At 44.4% G+C, this 10,690-nt stretch overlaps 1 protein-coding gene across 1 annotated transcript in view; it reads left to right on the top strand.

Annotated features, from left to right (window-relative positions):
* Nucleotides 1–3,362: 3,362 nt before the first annotated feature.
* SETBP1 (SET binding protein 1) overlaps nt 3,363–10,690 on the top strand; it is a 153,850-nt gene continuing 146,522 nt past the window's right edge. The window contains exon 1 of the mRNA XM_069963249.1: nt 3,363–4,245. The gene's annotated coding sequence lies outside the window, so the exon portion shown is untranslated. The remainder of the gene's footprint in view (nt 4,246–10,690) is intronic.

Below are 10,690 nucleotides of genomic sequence, written 5' to 3'. Positions count from 1 at the left end.
ACACAGTGCTCTCTGCTGCCACCTCTATCAATGTCAGGAACTGCCCAGAGCTCTCCTGCTCTCCAAACTGGAAAAAAATACTTCACTTTCTGCAGGACATACAGCAGCTGATAAGTACAAGACGACTTGTAGGTGTGAGCAGAAAGGATTAAAGCAAGGAAGGAGTTACATCACAGACGTATCCCCGATCTAAACACTGAACTTTTCCTGATGATGACAACATAAATTCTATTTTCAGGAGGCAGCACTGTGAACATTACAAATATTTACTGAAGGAACAGCTGGCCAGAACTTATCGGGTGATTACTGATAAGAGGGAAGTCTTGGTTTACCTTTCAAGCATGGTGTGGACTCTCTAAAGCAGGGACACAGATCAGGAGGATTTATGCATACAGTTTTCCCATGCATGGCCTCAGCTATGTATTACCCATACTTCCTGTGTTGTTCCTGTCTTGCTCTCTTTGTTGCTAGAGACAGACTTCCCCCATCAACAAGCAATGGACAACAGATTGCAGGAAAGATTTTACTCTTTGGTAAGTAGTCATTGTTAGTAAATGAAGTTATTTACATATATGTTAGGGATCATATATGCCATCGATGTTCATAAAGACAGTGACCATAAAATAATAGATCACCAAATTATGTCACTTAAACTTCTGAGATATTATAATCTGGGATTGGTGGGGCCTGATGCGGTGCCCCTTCGGTTCCCTCCAGTTTGACTCCAAATGACTCCAAACTAAATTCTACATTCAGGAGGCAGCACTGTGAACACTGTAAAATGCAAGTACTTACTGAAGGGACAGCTAGCCAGAAGTTTTTGGGTGATAAGGGATAAGAGGAAAGTCTTGGTTTACCTTTCAAGCATGGTGTGGACTCTTTAAAGCAGGGAGACAGATCAGGAGGATTTATGCATACAGTTTTCCCATGCATGGCCTCAGCACCCCCCCCCCTCACTTCCTGTGTTATTCCCGTCTTGGCCTATCTGCTGCCAGAGACAGAATTCCCCCATCAACAAGCAGTGGACAGCAGATTGTAGGAAAGCTTTTATTCAGTCATTTTTTAGTAAATTAAGTGATTTACAAAAATGTTAGGGATCATATATGTCAAAGATGTTTATAAAGACAGTGACTACTAAATGATAGACCTTTAAAACATATCACTTAAAGGGGGACTCCAGCATTTTTTTTCTTTCAATACAACTGGTGTCAGAAAGTGCTTGAGGTTTGTAATTTACTCCTATACAAAAAAAAAAAAACTTCCAGTACTTATCAGCTGCTGTATGCCCTGCAGGAAATGGTGTATTCTTTCCAGTCTGGAACACTACTCTCTGCTGCCAGCAGAGAAGTAAATTATCAATCTCTGGCACATTCTGGCATCAGATAATTTGAAAAACAAAAACACTGGAGTACCCCTTTAAACTTCAGAAATGTCATAATCTGGGATTGGTGAGGCCCCATGTGGTGCCCCTTGGGATTCCTCCAGCTTTCCTCCACAGTAGTTGAAGGGTTATTCCCCTCAAACGTAACTTTGATATGTGTCTGCCCATGGTGACACTAAAAATTCATTCTATCCTTGTTATTATTTATTCAGTCTCCTTCCCCCAATTCTCAGCTGCTGCTTTCTACTGAAGACACAAAAATCTGTGTGTTAGCTTTTCTCTCTGTCTCCCCCTCCTCCCCTCTCCCTTCTGATAAAGCTGATGTAAACAAGTCCCTGGCAGGCTTTATCTGCAACATTGTAGCCTCTTTGTAATGCCAGAGGATTAATCACAGTGAGTACATTATCAACTTGACCTCAGATTAACCCTCCCAGCATTACAAAGAAGCTACAATGTTGCAGATACAGCCTGTCAGCTGTCTTAGAAGGGAGGGGGGAGGAGGGGGAGACAGAGAGAAAGGGCCCTATGACACGGGACGATTATCGTGCGAAAAATCATTAAATCGCACAGATTTAGACGATAATTGTTCTGTGTAATAGTCGTTGATTTAGATCTGAACCTAAAATTATCGTTAATTGTTCACTAATCGTTCGCTGTAATTCCAAGTGCGTTCGCTCAAGTTCCGCATTTGTTCACTAATCGTTCAGTGTAATCGCACATTGTTCATTGTTTTGCTGGGATTAGAAGGAATAAACAATCATAGTAACGATCGCAATAACGATAGTAGTAACGATAGTAACTAACGACCATCGCTCTGTGTGTAATGCTGCGTTTACATGTAACGATTATCGTGCGAATTTGCGCAGGAACGATCGAATTCGAGCGATAATCGTACGTGTAATTGCAGCGAACGATAAAACGACGAGCGAGAAATCGTTCATTTTGATCTTTGAACATGTTCTCAAATCGTCGTTGATCATTTGCAAAAAATTTGCAGATTGTTCCGTGTGAACAGTCGTTTGCCGATTTAACCAATGTGAGAGATAGGCTTAAGCGATCGCATAACGATCGCAAAACGAATTTTCCGTACGATATATCGTACCGTCTAAACGCTGATCGTTACGGAAAAAAAATCGTTACTCTGACATCTTATGATCGGGCCAATTATCGTTTCCTGTAAACGCAGCATAATACGGTGAATGACTTCAGGTTAACGATAAACCATCTCGTTTGCAATCGTTAATCGTTAGTCTTTAAAAATCGCTCCGTGTAATAGGACCCAAATCTCACGCACAGATATTTGTGTCTTCAGCAGAAAGCAGCAGCTTAGAACTGGGGGAAGGAGACTGAATAGAAAATAACAAGTATGGAAACATATCAGAAGTTATGTTTGAGTGGAATACCCCTTTAACTATCACTTATCCATGTGTACTGTAATAAGTATATCATTTCTTGGAGAGCGGGGCGCCGCTTATCTGGTTAAGAAAAAATTGCTGGATGGAGCAAAATTCAACCCTACTTGACACGAAATGGCACTATGTGTGAACATAGCCTCAAGGAAATGCAAAGGTTAAACATAAGGTCGATAAAGATTTACTTCAGATATGGCCAATGCCTCCTGAGAAGAGTCCTCCAGGATGGAAGTCTTGCCCAACAGCAACAAAATCTGGAAGTCTCTATCCTGGAACTGCCCCCCCCTCCCTCCCCAGCTTGTTCCCTCACGCTGAATACACCAATGGCACTGAGAATGTGACGAGGAGTCGGTGGGCCCCCCCCTCCCTCTCACGCTGGCCATGTTGTGTCAGGTAGTGGCAGTGTTGAGTGCATTAACCCAGCCCTGCCGCTTCATTAGCATCTGCTGCTCGCTACTGCAGGACTACAGGGTGGTGGAAGTGGTGGGGGGGAGAGAGAGACAGACACACGGACCGGGCGAGAGAGAGACACCCGGAGGAGGGGAGGGGGGTGAGACAGACAGACAGACACAGGCGGGGGAGAGACAGACAGAGCAGGCGGGAGAGACACTCACATATCCACGGCACAGGGACTCACACAGGCGGGAGAGACTCGCACACAAGGGAGGGGGGATGGCCAGATCTCATTAGACAGGCGGAGCGGACATTTTGTGATACATTACAGTATCTGGATGAGCGGAGAGAGAGGCTGGGGAGCCGCGCTGCACCGGGAAACGAGATTGCCGCTGCACCGTAGACCTGCCGGGAAACATTGTATCAAGATCAACAACGCGCAACCTTATATGAAGATTCTACCGCGGCGCGCAACGTTCTATCAACATTCTACCGCGGCGCGCAACCTTATATGAAGATTCTACCGCGGCGCGCAACCTTATATGAAGATTCTACCGCGGCGCGCAAGCTTATATGAAGATTCTACCGCGGCGCGCAACCTTATATGAAGATTCTACCGCGGCGCGCAACCTTATATCAAGATTAGAGCGCGCCGCGCAACGGTTGTATCAAGATTAGAGCGCGCCGCGCAACGTTCTATCAAGATTCTACCGCGGCGCGCAACGTTGTATCAAGGATAGAACGTTGGGGAAACATTGTATCCGCGTCGCCGGCAGCCGTGTAAAGTGCGATCCTCAGCGAATCCCCGTCGGGGGAATACACCCAGGCAGCAGCAGCCGCTTCTCCTATCCCCCTCCCCCCAGCTCCTAGAGCCCTAACAGCCCCCGGAGGGGCCCCTACTCCCGCCTGGTTCTCCTTTCCTCTCCCTGGAGTGGATTTTTTTTCCCTTCTGTGTAAGCCCAGGACTCGTGGAGCCGCCATTTTTCCCCCTATGTGACACATGAACATGGCATTGCCGCAGAGCCCGGGATGTGAGCGCTCTCCCAGCTTGGAGGACGGGTAAGTGGGGTTGAGGAAGAGGAGGGGGGGCTTTTATAGCATGTGTGTGTTTTTGCAGTAAATCACAGGGTATGAGAGCTGTCAATCCTAGTGACATGGAGTGACAGGCAGGTCAGCTTTTCTGGAGGTTCTGCAGCAGCTCAGGGTAGCTCTCTAGTGACCTCTGGTGGAGGAGTGGGATAGCCTGCTGCTTGTTGTGGCCAGGCTGGGGCTGGACTGGGCAGGGAGACTGTCCAAGGTCATCTAGGGTTGACATTAGGTTGTCCCCATTGCTCCTGTCCTTGCAGCCACAATGCTGAGCTTTTTTTTTTTTTTTTTTTTTTTGTCTGGCTGAGTGGAGCTAGAGAGCTTTCTGGGAGCAGCCAGGAGGTCTCACATCTATGGTTTAAAATCTCTAGAATAAAGCAGTCATTTAAGTATGGAGGCTTCCTCCCCATAACCTAACCTTTGCTCCCGCCTAGGACTGTTTCATCCTTATACACAGACATCTAGCTGTGCCACCATCTCAGTATCAACAGTGCATGCCTGCAGCTATCATAGACCCTATCACTGCTTGGCTATTAGTTCTGCATTATAGAGAGTGTGGAATAGAAGCAGGCTGCGGAGGGGATAGCAAACCTTTACAGACAGCGGCCAACTTTTACTCTTCTAATTCCTAAAATCAGGGGGTAGGGAACCGTGGCTCTCCAGCTGTTGCAAAACTACAACTCCCATCATGCCTGGACAGCCGAAGGCTGTCCAGGCATGATGGGAGTTGTAGTTTTGCAACAGCTGGAGAGCCACGGTTCCCTACCCCTGCCTTAAATGGTTAAATCTAACGTGCTTGCTGGTTCTTTAACTTTAGTGTATTGATGTGTATATATATATATATATATATATATATTTATTGGACTCCACCTCGTCTGGAAATGATTGTGTCATGAGAGCCCCCCAAAGGCCTAATGCCCCCCCTTCTTTCTTGCATCTGGGTTCAGCTATATATCTTACCCTATAAACCAGTGGCCTTGTTTAACAAGGGTCGCCCCCTTTACGTCCCATGTATTTCTATATGAATTACAGACAGCAGCTGTGACAAGGATTTCCTATTGGCTTCCGCTTGCAGTAAAGTATACTGATAATCTCGCAGCGTCTCCCAAGGCAGATAGAGCTTATTATTTGTATCCTGTGGAGAAGCAATGGGTAGCTCAAGCCCTGACAGGAAAGAGAGAGAGAGAGCTCTCTCCAAATCAGACCCCCCCCCCCCCTTCCCTTCTTCGCCTTTTGCCCTTGTGGTGGCAGAACATCCTTCTGAGGCAAAAAAAATACAACCCACACGTGTAGAGGGATCATGCACTCATGTTTAAACCAGTCTAGAAAAACAATTGACAGGATACCACTTGTGTCTTGGCTCTCTGGGGGTAGCACCCCCTGCTGTGTTTGTTTTTGACTGCAATGTGAACTTACTGGCTCGGAGACCCCCTAAAGTACACAATGTCATTTGTTCCAAATTGTAACCTCCCCCCCCCTTCCCTTCTCCCCTTCCCCAACCTAAACCAGCCTCTAACCAGTCTCTTGTTTATTTAGTCTTTTTGCTTGTGGCTTACTATTTATTATTTTTGAGCTTGTTTGTGATTGTTGAATAGGAAATTGATCTTAGTTTGGTCTTTGACCCTGGTCAGTGCATGAATGCCCAGGCAGATCACACACACCAGGACGCCCCCGGGCTGTCACTTTTATGTCCCCAAAATGGCCTTTGCAGGTTTTCAAAAGTTTTCTCGGACCATCTTGGTGGATGAAGGTAGAAATCGGATGACGAATGCGCGTACACGGCTCTCTATCGTTTTCGACCTTTCTCGCTGTTTGTTTTGATGGAAACACTCTAGTCCGTAAAATGAATCATTGGGAGGAGCGCTCCTAGCCCTGCCAGACATGTGAAATTATTATAGATTTTGTGTCCAAAATGAATGTGTTTCATTAAATCTGACAGCTGTAAAAATAACGGATCGGATCGCCAAATGTATTTGTTCTCCGTGACCCAGACTGCTGCCTATTTCCTGAGACTGTAGGATTTTTATTTTTTTGTGTGTGTGTTCTGTTTCTTGTGAGGCTAAAGACAAATCCCAAGTGTCTGTTTAGTCTCAGGGGGAGAAGGAGACGTTCCATCTCTGAGTACCGTCATGGCTGAGAAGGAGAGTAAATATGGCAACGGTTAAGGAAGAACTCTAGGAGGAGCCCAATGACCCCTCTGCTACACAAGGGCAATACAATGCTTGACGTAGAAGTTGGGGGAACTGGTACATTATGGCTCCCTAACTTGAAGGTAGATGTCGGTGGTGGTCTGGGGAATGGTGCCAATGAACCTACATATGGTGGATGTGGACTTGATTCCTTGATAGATACCTAGTCCTCCAGTGTTGGACTGGGGTATCTGGGGCCCACCAGAGGTAATGATCCTGGGGGCCCACCAATGAATAACCAGTGAGAAACAAGATGTCAGTCAGTGTTTGTGCAGGTTCTAAATCAGGGGGCCCACCGGAGGATTCTCCGGTCTTCTGGTGGGCCAGTCCGACACTGCAGTCCTCGGTAGGAGCTTTTGACAGAATCCACCATCTCATAAATGAAGCATTTGTCATTTGTAGCTCAGTATTATTTTCATTGGAGAGAATTGGTGTCATGAGATTCACTCTTATTTACTACAGATGTGACGTGAGGGTCATTTGTCGTGTAAGGTCATTGGTTTTTTAATGACCGGCCAAGCATCAATCATGAGTATTAAAGCTATAAACCTGGCTTCCTCTGCTGGCCTTCAAGGATGGCTACTGTAGAAGCCCTAAATCAATAATCTTCTTTTAGGAAGCATCATAACCCATACACCCCCTGATAGATTGTCCCTTTTTATTAAAGGTCGTGATCACCAGTCTTTTGCAAAACTATAACTCTTAGCATGGCTGAAGAGCTGAAAGCCACCCGAGCATGCTGAGAGTTTTAGTTTTGTAGCAGCTTAAGAGCCACAGGTTGTGGATGTGACCAGTGTTGGACTGGGGTATCTAGGGCCCACCAGAGGAAATGATCCTGGGGGCCCACCAATAAAGAACCAGTGAGAAACAGCATGTCAGTCAGTGCTTGTGCAGGTTCTAAAGCTGGGGGATCCTCTTGTCCTCTGGTGGGCCAGTCCGACACTGGATGGGACAGACTTACGATTGATGCACGTCTTCTTCTGGCTTTAGAAAGAAGTCCTAAGTACCTCAAAACATGTTGCCCATGAAGCAATCAAATACTTTACCTATGGTCATCATGTTCTTGGTACGGTTAACAGTCTCCACCACATTGGTAGTGCCATCGCCACTGCCTTGGCACTTCTTTTAAGATTGGTCTTTGATATATTGTTGGAATCACTTTTCTCAAGCACTGTCGAAGACTTAGTGGTAAAGAAGTCTTATCTGTTCTTAGAGTCCCAGGTATTTTAATTAGCAATATGTTATTATTTTTTCCCAAAAAATCCATGAAAGACCCAAGTTCTTGCCTATGATGGTTAGTTAGTTCTTTGCAAAGGAAAGTTTTAGTGGTACTTATAGCCAAGCTCTATGTGAGCAACCTTTGGTGCTCATCTTATACCAAGATTATTCTTCGTTATTTTAAGAAAATGTTGGTAACCCCTGAGGTTCCCCAACCAAAGGCTGGAGTCACTTGCGACTTCTAAGCCCATGCCTTGGGCTCCCTGTAGGAGTCCTAAGTTATGACCATAAGTAGTTATAATTAGTGTGGCTTCCAAACATTGCTTAGCTTTTAAAGGAGCTCACATTTGGAGACCTTTGTTGTAGAGGGAGAAATGTGGAGGAGTTTCCTATATCTAACATTAAGGCTATATTCCCACTATGTTCCCACAACCATCTCGGTCCACAAAGGCCATTATTTCATAATGACGACTGTCGTTTGTACAATAATGGCTGTTATTTGGACTCAAATGGCCAAAAAAATATGTTGTAGGAACATAGCTTCAGACTGTACCTTTTCAGGATGTGCTGTCATGTGATAGCTCCCATACACTGTAAACACAGAACAGGAGATCGTGCTCCTCTGTACAGAACACCACACAAAGCTGTAGCAGCATGGAAGACACTATAGAGCAGTACTGAGCAGTGTAAGCTATTAATCAGTTACTGTGCGAGATCTAATACTCATTGTAGTTGTAATATAGTCTCTTTCTGGTCTCTACTTGTTTTTGTCTCGAATCACTCCCTCTACCACGTCCCTCCTCGCCTCTCTCCTCTTAGCATGGACAACAGGCAACCAGATCTATCAGTAAAATAATCAAGATTGAATTAAATGAATGAAAATGTAGGGGAGGGGGAGTGGTGAAAGGAGCCTGATATAAGGAGAAAAAAAATGTTTTTTCTCTGATAAGGTATGTTACAAAGTTCCTCCCGTAAACTCACGTTTACTGTTGATTTATGCAAAGTTTGTTGAAATCCTTGATGCCAGCCTTTTCCGTGTTTCTTTAATGCTCCTGTCTGCTAGATTCCACCGACTACCTAATGTAGTTTATGTTCTTGCCTGGTATCTACAACCCTTAGCAAATTGTGGTATGACTTTCCACAAGCCTATGAATTATACTGTGGGAAACACAGTGGTAGCGACTACACCCAAGCTCCCTTGGCGCTCGGCCTGTTGGTTTTGCCACATTTTTTTTCTCTTACTCTCAATAGATGTAATTGAAACCAGAAGTCTTTTGAGTGCATGGGCAGCCAAGAAACTCCATTTTCTTTCCAGCCAAGAAAGTGGGGAAATAAATATATATATATTTTTTTTTTGCTGATGTTTTTTCAAGTTGCTGAAGTCTGGTTCCTGCCAAGAAGTACACTTATTGTTATTAGCACGTTATCAATTTAAAGCATGAATTGTTCGCGATAACTCTTTCAGTGCCAGCAAACAAAATTGTCAAAAGGTTTTTCTCTTGACAGCAGGGGGACTAAAGGGCTTAGTTTTATTTTAGTCGAAAGAGATCTCGATAAACATTCAACGTTATGATTCCAAAAATAAAAAAAATTTCGAGTAGATTTTTGCCTTTTTTTTTTAGCTGTTTTTGATCAAATGGTTTCCATCTTAATGGTTTTAAGAAAAAAATGTTTCTTTCTGATTCATTATGGTCTTGCGGTGACTGTAACTTGAGAAGTAGAGAAAGATGATGCAATTCTTAAATGTGTTTTTGTGGACGAGAGGTCAGATTTGTTTAATAATAAAAGTACACTCTTTGGTCAAGGGGTGAACTTACTGACTTGGGTCTGGTGAGGTATCTTCTTAACACTCATTCTTGACTAGTTTTTTTTTACCTCGCTACAATCTAGTTCTCGGGGCTAGAGATGAGGGAACCTTGAGCTGAAGAAGTTGGATGAAGCCCTAGGGCTGCCTGAGAAACAAGGATACAGCCATAGGCATGTGGCTGTATCAATGTTTTCCTGGACTCTCTAGAGCTGCATCCAACTTCTTCAGCCTTGGTAATCGTCAACTTCTTCAGCCCTGGTAATCGATTGGACTTGAGTTGCGTTCATCTATGAACACATGGATATGGAATATGGGCACCATGATGGGGGCTCGGTGAATGCAACCACTTTTGGATTTCCAAGTGTTGTGTGAATCCACCAAGAAGCAATCTAGAATATTCTAATTAGTAGAGATAGGTCCTACTGGAGCATGCTGGAGTCCATTCGTTCAGCATTTGAAAACCAGTGGCTGAATAGGTTGGATGCAGCCCTGGGGAGTGCGTAAAAACATGGATAGAGGCTATGGCCAATGGCTCCAGGACTCCCCAGTGCTGCATCCAACTACTTCAGCCACTGGTAATTAAAGGGGTTATCCAGCGCTACAAAAACATGGCCACTTTCTTACAGAGAGAGCCCCACTCTTGTCTCCAGCTTACGCTGGGTTTTGCTGCTCAGTTCCATTGAAGTAAATGGAGCTTAATTGCAAACCGCACCTAAACTGGAGACGAGTCATGTTGTCTCTGAAAGAAAGTGGCCGTGTGTACTGGATAACCCCTTTAAATGCTAAGACTTCCAGGTTCAGATAAACTGGATGCCCCAGTTGCACTCATCTCTACAATGGACCAACTACCCTAGAGCTGGACAAATCCTTCAGATGCGTGTTAGAGGCGCCTTTTTTTTTTTTTTTTAGCTACTTTTCATTAACGTCTTTGAAAGTTTTTAACCCTGAGTAATAAAAATTAGCTAGGTTTGCTTCTGCGATGGTCAAATTGGCGCTTAAAGGGGATGTGGTCATCAGAAAATGGCATATTCTTTTAATTACGTTTATATGTTTAACATATTTTGAAAGCATTTTTGATATTTTTTTCTCATTTAGCTTTTTACTATCTATATGATACAATCTTGCAGTTTCCATTCCCACCACTAGACTTAAAACTAAGCTGAGACTTCCTGTTCTGCCTGTGATGATGATAGAGAGGCTACTG

Source organism: Dendropsophus ebraccatus, chromosome 3 (assembly GCF_027789765.1).
Source record: "Dendropsophus ebraccatus isolate aDenEbr1 chromosome 3, aDenEbr1.pat, whole genome shotgun sequence".
Lineage (NCBI taxonomy): Eukaryota > Metazoa > Chordata > Amphibia > Anura > Hylidae > Dendropsophus > Dendropsophus ebraccatus.
Note: the sequence above shows the minus strand (reverse complement) of the source record. Positions and strands in the feature narration are given on the sequence as shown.